Source organism: Scyliorhinus torazame, chromosome 14 (genome assembly GCF_047496885.1).
Source record: "Scyliorhinus torazame isolate Kashiwa2021f chromosome 14, sScyTor2.1, whole genome shotgun sequence".
In the NCBI taxonomy this organism is placed as follows: Eukaryota; Metazoa; Chordata; class Chondrichthyes; order Carcharhiniformes; family Scyliorhinidae; genus Scyliorhinus; species Scyliorhinus torazame.
The window spans coordinates 89,619,384-89,632,331 of NC_092720.1; the positions used below are offsets into that span (position 1 = coordinate 89,619,384).

General features: G+C 47.9%; 1 protein-coding gene across 4 annotated transcripts in view; it reads left to right on the top strand.

Annotated features, from left to right (window-relative positions):
- sptssb (serine palmitoyltransferase, small subunit B) overlaps positions 1–12,948 on the top strand; it is a 73,262-nt gene that overhangs the window by 30,021 nt on the left and 30,293 nt on the right. For 2 of the 4 annotated variants that reach the window (XM_072474453.1, XM_072474454.1), the window contains 2 exons: positions 10,721–10,812; positions 11,819–11,867. The exons of 1 other annotated variant lie outside the window; for it this stretch is intronic. The gene's annotated coding sequence lies outside the window, so the exon portion shown is untranslated. The remainder of the gene's footprint in view (positions 1–10,720; positions 10,813–11,818; positions 11,868–12,948) is intronic. One more of the 4 variants, XM_072474455.1, reaches the window with a different exon arrangement.

Sequence of the window (12,948 nt, forward strand, 5' to 3'; positions counted from 1 at the left end):
CCCTCTCACTCTCACCCATTCATCCCTCTCACTCTCACCCATTCATCCCTCTCACTCGCACACATTCATCCCTCTCACTCTCACCCATTCATCCCTCTCACTCGCACACATTCATCCCTCTCACTCACACCCATTCATCCCTCTCACTCTCACCCATTCATCCCTCTCACTCACACACATTCATCCCTCTCACTCTCACCCATTCATCCCTCTCTCTTGCACCCATTCATCCTTCTCACTCCCACCCATTCATCCCTCTCACTCTCACCCATTCATCCCTCTCACTCTCACCCATTCATCCCTCTCACTCGCACACATTCATCCCTCTCACTCTCACCCATTCATCCCTCTCACTCGCACACATTCATCCCTCTCACTCACACCCATTCATCCCTCTCACTCTCACCCATTCATCCCTCTCACTCACACACATTCATCCCTCTCACTCTCACCCATTCATCCCTCTCTCTTGCACCCATTCATTCTTCTCACTCCCACCCATTCATCCCTCTCACTCTCACCCATTCATCCCTCTCACTCGCACCCATTCATCCCTCTCTCTCGTACACATTCATCTCTCTCTCTCGCACCCATTCGTCCCTCTCACTCGCACACATTCACCGCCTCACTCGCACACATTCATCCCTCTCACTCTCACCCATTCATCCCTCTCACTCTCACACATTCATCCCTCTCACTCGCACACATTCATCCCTCTCACTCTCACACATTCATCCCTCTCTCTCCCACCCATTCATCCCACTCACTCTCACCCCTCCACCCCTCTCACTCTCACCCATTCATCCCTCTCACTCGCACACATTCATCCCTCTCATTCTCACCCATTCATCCCTCTCACTCTCACCCATTCATCCCTCTCTCTCGCACCCATTCATCCCTCTCACTCTCACCCATTCCGCCCTCTCACTCTCACCCATTCATCCCTCTCGCTCGCACACATTCATCCCTCTCACTCTCACCCATTCATCCCTCTCACTCTCACCCATTCATCCCTCTCACTCGCACACATTCATCCCTCTCATTCTCACCCATTCATCCCTCTCACTCTCACCCATTCATCCCTCTCTCTCGCACCCATTCATCCCTCTCACTCTCACCCATTCATCCCTCTCACTCGCACCCATTCATCCCTCTCTCTCGCAGCCATTCATCCCTCTCACTCGCACCAATTTTATCCTCCCACTCGCACCCATTCATCCCTCTCATTCTCACCCATTCATCCCTCTCACTCGCACACATTCATCCCTCTCACTCGCACCCATTCATCCCTCTCACTCGCACACATTCACCCCTCTCACTCTCACACATTCACCCCCTCACTCTCACCCATTCATCCCTCTCACTCGCACCCATTCATCCCTCTCTCTCGCAGCCATTCATCCCTCTCACTCGCACCAATTTTATCCTCCCACTCGCACCCATTCATCCCTCTCACTCTCACCCATTCATCCCTCTCACTCGCACACATTCATCCCTCTCACTCACACCCATTCATCCCTCTCACTCGCACACATTCATCCCTCTCACTGTCACCCATTCATCCCTCTCACTCGCACACATTCATCCCTCTCACTGTCACCCATTCATCCCTCTCACTCGCACACATTCATCCCCCTCACTGACACACATTCACCCCTCTCACTCTCACACATTCACCCCCTCACTCTCACCCATTCATCCCTCTCACTCGCACCCATTCATCCCTCTCTCTCGCATACATTCATCTCTCTCTCTCGCACCCATTCATCCCTCTCACTCGCACACATTCATCCCTCCCACACGCACACATTCATCCCTCTCACTCTCACCCATTCATCCCTCTCACTCGCACCCATTCATCCCTCTCACTGTCACCCATTCATCCCTCTCACTCTCACCCATTCATCCCTCTCACTCGCACACATTCATCCCTCTCACTCTCACCCATTCATCCCTCTCACTCGCACACATTCATCCCTCTCACTCACACCCATTCACCCCTCTCACTCTCACCCACTCATCCCCCTCACTCTCACCCACTCATCCCTCTCACTCTCACCCACTCATCCCTCTCACTCACACCCATTCATCCCTCTCACTGTCACCCATTCATCCCTCTCACTCGCACACATTCATCCCCCTCACTGACACACATTTACCCCTCTCACTCTCACACATTCACCCCCTCACTCTCACCCATTCATCCCTCTCACTCTCACCCCTCCACCCCTCTCACTCTCACCCATTCATCCCTCTCACTCTCACAGATTCATCACTCTCACTCGCACCCATTCATCCCTCTCTCTCGCATACATTCATCTCTCTCTCTCGCACCCATTCATCCCTCTCACTCGCACACATTCATCCCTCCCACACGCACACATTCATCCCTCTCACTCGCACCCATTCATCCCTCTCATTCTCACCCATTCATCCTTCTCACTCGCTCACATTCATCACTCTCACTCGCACCCATTCATCTCTCTCTCTCGCACCCATTCATCCCTCTCACTCGCACACATTCATCCCTCTCACTCGCACACATTCATCCCTCTCATTCTCACCCATTCATCCCTCTCACTCGCACCCATTCATCCCTCTCACTCGCACCCATTCATCCCTCTCACTCGCACACATTCATCCCTCTCACTCTCACCCATTCATCCCTCCGACACGCACACATTCATCCCTCTCACTCGCACCCATTCATCCCTCTCACTCGCACCCATTCATCCCTCCGACACGCACACATTCATCCCTCTCACTCGCACACATTCACGCCTCTCACTCGCACCCATTCATCCCTCTCACTCGCACACATTCATCTCTCTCACTCGCACACATTCATCCCTCTTACTCTCACACATTCACTCCTCTCACTCGCACCCATTCATCCCTCTCACTCGCACCCATTCATCCCTCCGACACGCACACATTCATCCCTCTCACTCGCACACATTCACGCCTCTCACTCGCACCCATTCATCCCTCTCACTCGCACACATTCATCCCTCTTACTCTCACACATTCATCCATCTCACTCGCACCCATTCATCCCTCCCACACAATCATCCCGCTCTCTCGCACCCATTCATCCCTCTCACTCTCACCCTTTCATCGCTCTCTCTCGCACCCATTCATCCCTCTCACTCGCACACATTCACGGCTCTCACACGCACCCATTCATCCCTCTCACTCTCACCCATTCATCCCTCCCATTCGCACCCATTGATCCCTCGCACTCACACCCATTCATCCCTCTCACTCGCACCCATTCATCTCTCTCACTCTCACCCATTCATCCCTCCCACTCGCACACATTCATCCCTCCCACACGCACACATTCATCCCTCTCACTCTCACCCATTCATCCCTCTCACTCTCACCCATTCATCCCTCCCACTCGCACAAATTCATCCCTCTCACTCTTACCCATTCATCCCTCTCACTCGCACACATTCATCCCTCTCACTCTCACCCATTCATCCCTCTCACTCTCACCCATTCATCCCTCTCACTCGCACACATTCATCCCTCCGACACGCACACATTCATCCCTCTCACTCTCACCCATTCATCCCTCCCACACGCACACATTCATCCCTCTCGCTCGCACACATTCATCCCTCTCACTCGCACCCATCCATCCCTCTCGCACCCATTCATCCCACTCACTCTCACCCATTCATCCCTCTCACTCTCACCCATTCATCCCACTCACTCTCACCCATTCATCCCTCCCACTCGCACCCATTCATCCCTTCCACTCGCACACATTCATCCCTCTCACTCTCACCCATTCATCCCTCTCACTCTCACCCATTCATCCCTCTCACTCGCACCCATTATTCCCACTCACTCACACCCATTCATCCCTCTGACTCGCACCCATTCATCCCTCTCACTCACACACATTCATCCCTCTCACTCACACCCATTTATCCCTCTCACATGCACCCATTCATCCCTCTCACTCGCACCCATTCACCCCTCTCACATGCACCCATTCATCCCTCTCACTCGCACCCATTCATCCCTCTCACTTGCACCCATTCATCCCTCTCACTCTCACCCATTATTCGCCCTCACTCTCACCCATTCACCCCTCTCACTCGCACCCATTCATCCCTCTTACTCGCACTCATTCATCCCTCCCACTCTCACCCATTCATCCCTCCCACTCGCACCCATTCATCCCTCTCACTCGCACCCATTCATCCCTCTTTCTCGCACTCATTCATCCCTCCCACTCTCACCCATTCATCACTCCCACTCGCACACATTCATCCCTCTCACTCACACCCATTCATCCCTCTCACTCGCACCCATTCATCCCTCTCACTCGCACCCATTCATCCCTCTCACTCGCACCCATTCACCCCTCTCACTCGCACCCATTCATCCCTCTTACTCGCACTCATTCATCCCTCTCACTCGCACCCATTCATCCCTCTCACTCGCACCCATTCACCCCTCTCACTCGCACCCATTCACCCCTCTCACTCTCAGCCATTCATCCCTCCCACTCGCACCCATTCATCCCTCTCACTCGCACCCATTCATCCCTCTTTCTCGCACTCTTTCATCCCTCCCACTCTCACCCATTCATCACTCCCACTCGCACACATTCATCCCTCTCACACACACGCACTCATCCTACTCACACACATATGCATTTATCTCTCACACACTCAGTTCTCTCTAAGGCCCGATTCCCCCATCCCCCCACCATACCCTTCGCATGCCCTGCTCCCCTTTCTTGAGTCCAAAACCACCCTCCCCCTCTCTGTCGGCCCTGCACTCCCCTGCTCTCTAACCCCTCGCAGGCCCCACTCTCCCATCCCTCGGAGGCCCACAGAGCCCTGTTTGGTAACCCCTACCATCTCTCATTTCATATTCTTGTACGTTATGTTGGGAAGGGCAAACATGAATTACATAGCTGTACAGAATCTGTTCATTTATTTTGATGGAGTAAAACCTGAAAGAGATACATTTACAACCCTTTCCCAGGATTGCAGTAACTAATTAACAATTAGATCATTGCCCAAAGCTCACTCCAAAAAATTTCCTCAATCTCAATAAAGAAATGATTGTATCTGCTGAGTCCAGTACAAGGGGGTAAGACATACCAGCTTGGTAGGCAGATCACAGGTTCCAAAAACGCTTCACAAGCAACATAAGAACATAAGAACTAGGAGCAGGAGTAGGCCATCTGGCCCCTCGAGCCTGCTGCACCATTCAATGAGATCATGGCTGATCTTTTGTGGACTCAGCTCCACTTTCCGGCCCGAACACCATAACCCTTTATCCCTTTATTCTTCAAAAAACTAAATATCTTTATCTTAAAAACATTTAATGAAGGAGCCTCTACTGCTTCACTGGGCAAGGAATTCCATAGATTCACAACCCTTTGGGTGAAGAAGTTCCTCCTAAACTCAGTCCTAAATCTACTTCCCCTTATTTTGAGGCTATGCCCCCTAGTTCTGCTTTCACCCACCAGCGGAAACAACCTGCCCGCATCTATCCTATCTATTCCCTTCATAATCTTATATGTTTCTATAAGATCCCCCCTCATCCTTCTAAATTCCAACGAGTACAGTCCCAGTCTACTCAACCTCTCCTCGTAATCCAACCCCTTCAGCTCTGGGATTAACCTAGTGAATCTCCTCTGCACACCCTCCAGTGCCGGTACGTCCTTTCTCAAGTAAGGAGACCAAAACTGAACACAATACTCCAGGTGTGGCCTCACTAACACCTTATACAATTGCAGCATAACCTCCCTAGTCTTAAACTCCATCCCTCTAGCAATGAAGGACAAAATTCCATTTGCCTTCTTAATCACCTGTTACACCTGAAAACCAACTTTCTGCGACTCATGCACTAGCACACCCAGGTCTCTCTGCACAGCAGCATGTTTTAATATTTTATCATTTAAATAATAATCCCTTTTGCTGTTATTCCTACCAAAATGGATAACCTCACATTTGTCAACATTGTATTCCATCTTCCAGACCCTAGCCCATTCAATTAGCCTATCCAAATCCCTCTGCAGACTTCCAGTATCCTCTGCACATTTTGCTTTACCACTTATCTTAGTGTCGTCTGCAAACTTGGACACATTCCCCCGCATCCTTCTAAATTCCAACGAGTACAGTCCCAGTCTACTCAACCTCTCCTCGTAATCCAACTCCTTCAGCTCTGGGATTAACCTAGTGAATCTCCTCTGCACACCCTCCAGTGCCAGTACGTCCTTTCTCAAGTAAGGAGACCAAAACTGAACACAATACTCCAGGTGTGGTCTCACTAACACCTTATACAATTGCAGCAGAACCTCCCTAGTCTTAAACTCCATCCCTCTAGCAATGAAGGACAAAATTCCATTTGCCTTCTTAATCACCTGTTGCACTTGAAAAACAACGTTTTGCGACTCATGCACTAGCACACCCAGGTCTCTCTGCACAGCAGCATGTTTTAATATTTTATCATTTAAATAATAATCCCTTTTGCTGTTATTCCTACCAGAATGGATAACCTCCATTTGTCAACATTGTATTCCATCTGCCAGACCCTAGCCCATTCACTTAGCATATCCAAATCCCTCTGCATACTTCCAGTGGCCTTTGCACTTTTTGCTTTACCACTTATCTTAGTGTCGTCTGCAAACTTGGACACATTGTCCTTGGTCCCCAACTTCAAATCATCTATGTAAATTGTGAACAGTTGTGGGTCCAACACTGATCCCTGAGGGACATCACTAGCTACTGATTGCCAACCAGAGAAACACCCATTAATCCCCCCTCTTTGATTTCTATTAAATAACCAATCCTCTATCCATGCTACTACTTCCCCCTTAATGCCATACATCTTTATCTTACGCAACAACCTTTTGTGTGGCACCTTGTCAAAGGCTTTCTGGAAATCCAGATATACCACATCCATTGGCTCCCCGTTATCTACCGCACTGTTAATGTCCTCAAAAAATTCCACTAAATTAGTTAGGCACGACCTGCCCTTTATGAACCCGTGCTGCGTCTGTCCAATGGGACAATTTCCATCCAGATGCCTCGCTATTTCTTCCTTGATGATAGATTCCAGCATCTTCCCTACTACCGAAGTTAAGCTCACTGGTCTATAATTACCCGCTTTCTGCCTACCTCCTTTTTTAAACAGTGGTGTCACGTTTGCTAATTTCCAATCCCCGGGACCACCCCAGAGTCTAGTGAATTTTGGTAAATTATCACTAGTGCATTTGCAATTTCCCTAGCCATCTCTTTTAGCACTCTGGGATGCATTCCATCAGGGCCAGGAGACTTGTCTACCTTTAGCCCCATTAGCTTGCCCATCACTACCTCACTGGTGATATCAATCCTCTCAAGGTCCTCACCTGTCATAGCCTCATTTCCATCAGTCACTGGCATGTTATTTGTGTCTTCCACTGTGAAGACCGACCCAAAAAACCTGTTCAGTTCCTCAGCCATTTCCTCATCTCCCATTATTAAATCTCCCTTCTCATCCTCTAAAGGACCAATATTTACCTTAGCCACTTTTTTTTGTTTTATGTATTTGTAGAAACTTTTACGATCTGTTTTTATATTCTGAGCAAGTTTACTCTCATAATCTATCTTACTCTTCTTTATAGCTTTTTTAGTAGCTTTCTGTTGCCCCCTAAAGATTTCCCAGTCCTCTAGTCTCCCACTGATCTTTGCTACCTTATTTCCTTAGATATCATAGATTATCATAGAATTTACAGTGCAGAAGGAGGCCATTCGGCCCATCGAGTCTGCACCGGCTCTTGGAAAGAGCACCCTACCCAAAGTCAACACTTCCACCCTATCCCCATAACCCAGTAACCCCACCCAACACTAAGGGCAATTTTTTGGACACTAAGGGCAATTTATCATGGCCAATCCACCTAACCTGCACATCTTTGGACTGTGGGAGGAAACCGGAGCACCCGGAGGAAACCCACGCACACACGGGGAGGACGTGCAGACTCCGCACAGACAGTGACCCAAGCCAGAATCGAACCTGGGACCCTGGAGCTGTGAAGCAATTGTGCTATCCACAAGGCTACCGTGCTGCCCCACACGGGTCCACAGTCGATTTTCCCTCTTTTTACCGTCCTTCCTTTTTGTTGGTATAAACCTTTGCTGGGCACTGTGAAAAATCACTTGGAAGGTTCTCCACTGTTCCTCAACTGTTTCACCATAAAGTCTTTGCTCCCAGTCTACCTTAGCTAGTTCTTCTCTCATCCCATTGTAATCTCCTTTGTTTAAGCACAAAACACTAGTGCTTCATTTTACCTTCTCACCCTCCATCTGTATTTTAAATTCCACCATATTGTGATCGCTCCTTCCGAGAGGATCCCTAACTATGAGATCCTGAATCAATCCTGTCTCATTACACAGGACCAGATCTAGGACCACTTGTTCCCTCGTAGGTTCCATTACATACTGTTCGAGGAAACTATCGCGGATACATTCTATAAACTCCTCCTCAAGGCTGCCTTGACCGACCTGGTTAAACCAATCAACATGTAGATTAAAATCCCCCATGATAACTGCTGTGCCATTTCTACATGCATCTGTTATTTCTTTGTTTGTTGCCTGCCCCACCATTATGTTACTATTTGGTGGCCTATAGATTACTCCTATCAGTGACTTTTTCGCCTTACTATTCCTGATTTCCACCCAAATGGATTCAACCTTATCCTCCATCGCACCGATGTCATCCCTTACTGTTGCCCGGATGTCATCCTTAAATAACAGAGCTACACCACCTCCCTTACCATCCACTCTGTCCTTCCGAAAGGTTTGATACCCGCGGATATTTAACTCCCAGTCGTGACCATCCTTTAACCATGTTTCAGTAATGGCCACTAAATCATAGTCATTCACGATGATTTGCGCCATCAACTCATTTACCTTATTCCGAATACTACGAGCATTCAGGTAAAGTACACTTATGTTGGCTTTTTTACCTCTGTTCTTAATCTTAACACCTCGATCAGTAACCTCTCCTAAGTTATATTTCCTCTTAACCTTTCTCCTAATTTTCCTTGTCGTCGAACCCATATCTTCCTGCAACAACCTGCCACGTCGCTTACCATTAATGTTTTCACTTCCCGTTTTATTTCTTTTAGTATTCCTGGTCCTATTCACTGAGCTCCCCTCAGTCACTGTACCTTGTACTGTCGCCCTTTTTGATTTTTGACTATGGCTTCTCTGCCTTACACTTTCCCCCTTACTGCCTTTTATTTCTGTCCCTGTTTTATTACCTTCCAACTTCCTGCATCGGTTCCCATCCCCCTGCCACATTAGTTTAAACTCTCCCCAACAGCTCTAGCAAACACCCCCCCAGGACATCGGTTCCAGTCCTGCCCAGGTGCAGACCGTCCGGTTTGTACTGGTCCCACCTCCCCCAGAACCGGTTCCAATGTCCCAGGAATTTGTATCCCTCCCTCTTGCACCATCTCTCGAGCCACGTATTCATCCTCTCTATCCTGACATTCCTACTCTGACTAGCTCGTGGCACTGGTAGCAATCCTGAGATTACTACCTTTGAGGTCCTACTTTTTAGTTTAACTCCCTGAATTGAGCTTGTAGGACCTCGTCCCGTTTTTTACCTATATCGTTGGTGTCTATGTGCACCACGACAGCTGGCTGTTTACCCTCCTCCCCCCAGAATGCCCTGCAGCCGCTCCGAGACATCCTTGACCCTTGCACCAGGGAGGCAACATACCATCCTGGAGTCTCGATTACGTCCGCAGAACCGCCTGTCTATTCCCCTTACAATTGAGTCCCCAATCACTATAGCCCTGCCATTCTTCCTCCTGCCCAGCTGCGCAGCAGAGCCAGCCACGGTGCCATGAACCTGGCTGCTGCTGCCTTCCCCTGGTGAGCCATCTCCCTCAACAGTATCCAAAGCGGTATATCTGTTTTGCAGGGAGATGACCGCAGAGGACACCTGCACTGCCTTCCTACTCTCGCTCTGTCTTTTGGTCACCCATTTACTATCTCCCTCAGTACCTTTCACCTGCTGTGTGACCAACTTGCTAAACGTGCTATCCACGACGTCCTCAGCATCACGGATGCTCCAAAGTGAGTCCATCCGCAGCTCCAGGGCCGTCAAGCGGTCTAACAGGAGCTGCAACTGGACACACCTCTTGCACGTGAAGGAGCCAGGGACAGTGGATGTGTCTCTGAGCTCCCACATCTCACACGAGGAGCATGACATGGGTCTGAGATCTCCTGCCATGTCTTAAAACACAGTTCACTATAAATGTAAGAGCATTATCGTCATCCTCCAGACCACACAAGAGCACTCAACTATATCCGGGGAAACTGGCAGGTTCTGAAAGAGTAACAGCATCTGTATCAAGCCCTGCAAATATGAATGTGTTTTCTCAAATCTGGCATCCCATACACCTTTCGTTGTTCTGCTATGTACATTCACTTGGCAGCACCTGTGCAAACTGCACGTGGTATCCTAGACCTTGATATCCCAATGCTGTTTACTGTGCTTACTCATCATTAGCTGCTTGTCGCACCAGCTATGACTCAATTGGTAGCACTCTCACCTATGAGTCAGAAGGTTGTCAGTCAAGTCTTGCTCAAGCAACTTGAGTGAAAAAATTTAAGGTGACTGCAGGACTGCTACACTATCAGAGATGTCATCTTTTGGATGAAATGTTAAACCAAGCCCTTATCTTCCCTCTCAGGTGAACATCATTTCCAAGAAGATTGGGTGGCCCTGTGGATATCTCAACCAATGTTAACCAACTCAACCAATATCACTGAAACAGATTATCTGGTAACTTTCACAGCTGTGCATAAAATTGGCTCCCAAATTTCCTACAGGAAAGCAATTGTGGAACTTCAAAAGTAATTCATTTATTATGAAAGGCACCAATATAGAGGCGGGTGTTTCTTTATTCCCCATACCTCCTGTCACTGCACTGGACAGGAAGTGATGTCGTAATTGCACGCCTGGAACTGCAAGGCACCACACACGCATGTGCAGCACCACTTGCATCATCGTCGTCGGGCAGGTGAACATTTTCCACCCACATGCTCATCTCATTCACCTACCCACTCATTGTTTGCTTGCCCTCATTCACTCCACTTACTGCTTTGCTTACCACCCCACTCCCAACTCTGGCCTCTTTGTTCACCACACTGCTCACTGCCTGTGGACAGCGAGGGCACAGGGCGGTGAGTGAAAGGGAAGCAGTGAAGGGTTGGGAGTGGGACCAGTGAGGTAGCCAGCAGAGAGTTGCAATCACAATCCCAGGAATTTTAATTGGTATTTTGGGGTTCAATATTCTGTGAAAACTATAATCCTTAACCAAGGTAAAAAAAAATATTTTATTGATGCTACACTTGTTTAAATGTCTTTACGTGACTCAATACTATGGATCATCCTATTCTTTGATGCAGGCAGCTACCTGTGGCTGAATTATGTCACAGGCACTGTGACTGCACATCCAGTGAATGCGCCCTCTGCAGTGGCAGCAAATGCAACCATTTTATTACTGATGTGATTTTATTACTGAGCCAGGGACTTACTACCGTGAGATGACACCCCCACAAAAAACATGCTTAATGGCAGAATCTCGCCATAACTGTCCTCCCATTAAACCACAAATCCACTCCACATTTTGTTTAGATCTTGTATAAGAACCAAAGGACACCTAGAGGCTTGCAACCATGAAGGAGCATTATTTGGACAGTTGGTTGAAGTATTGACTGCATTAGTACTTTAGTCATTCTCTGCCTTCAAAGACATCAATGTGTTCTTTTTGCCTTTACTTCAACAGGGTTCTTAAAGGCCGCTTCAAAGTTGCAGCTGACATCAAGGACTCCCAGGTACTGATATGAAGCCAACAATGGCACAATCCATGCGCTTGAGATCCCCCTTTGAGTTGTGTAAAATAATTCTGTAGTTTGGAATATCAATCACTGGACTCAATTTGGTTAGCCTACAGTTGTAAGACAATGGTGTTAATTTTTATGCCCAGTGCAATGGAGGACTTAGCAGGAATTCAAGTACGCTGTGAGGACTGATGGCCTGCCTGATTCCCCGTTTATCAATCATTATGGACAGTTAATTATACAGGTTTTACTGGTCTGTGCACAAATGCCTAATGTGTGCCCAGGTCTCTGAAATGGACTCCTGTTGTATGTAATTCTGTGTTGAGAATAGTATTTTGTAAAGTCTATTCTAAATCCCTGGGGAGAATAGCAAGAATATAATACTACTGAAAAAGGAATGTTGCATTTCTTTTCTAAATGGCTATAACTGATGCTCTGAAATTTATTCTTAAAGTATCATATACTCATCATTATTGAAGATACTGAATAAAATAAGTGGCAGTGGACAATTTTGCCTTACTCCTCTTCATATTGGGGGATTTTGGAGTTTGCATTCTGAATCAATAAAAGATTCAGTCGTGTACTGCAATGGAATTCAGTTTCATCAAAAAGGCTGTGTGAGGTATTCGTACTAACATTGCACAAAAACCCACAGGGGCAATCTAAATGTGTTTTCTAACATTTTGTACTCTTGTATAAAACACAACAAGTATGGGGCGGCATAGTGGTGCAGTGGTTAGCACTGCTGCCTCACGGCACCGATGACCCAGGTTCAATCCCGGCCCCGGGTCACTATCCATTTGGAGATTGCACATGTCTGCAAGGGTCTCACCCCCACAAGCCAAAGACGTGCAGGGTAGGTGGATTGGCCACGTTAAATTACCCCTTAATTGGAACCAATAAAAAATAAAAAACACAGCATGTATTATATGTTCCTATATATAACATGAAACATACAGTATAGAAGGAGGCCATTCGGCCCATCGAGTCTGCACTGACCCACTGACCCTCACTTCCACCCTATCCCTGTAACCCAATAACCCCTCCTAACCTTTTTGGTCACTAAGGGCAATTT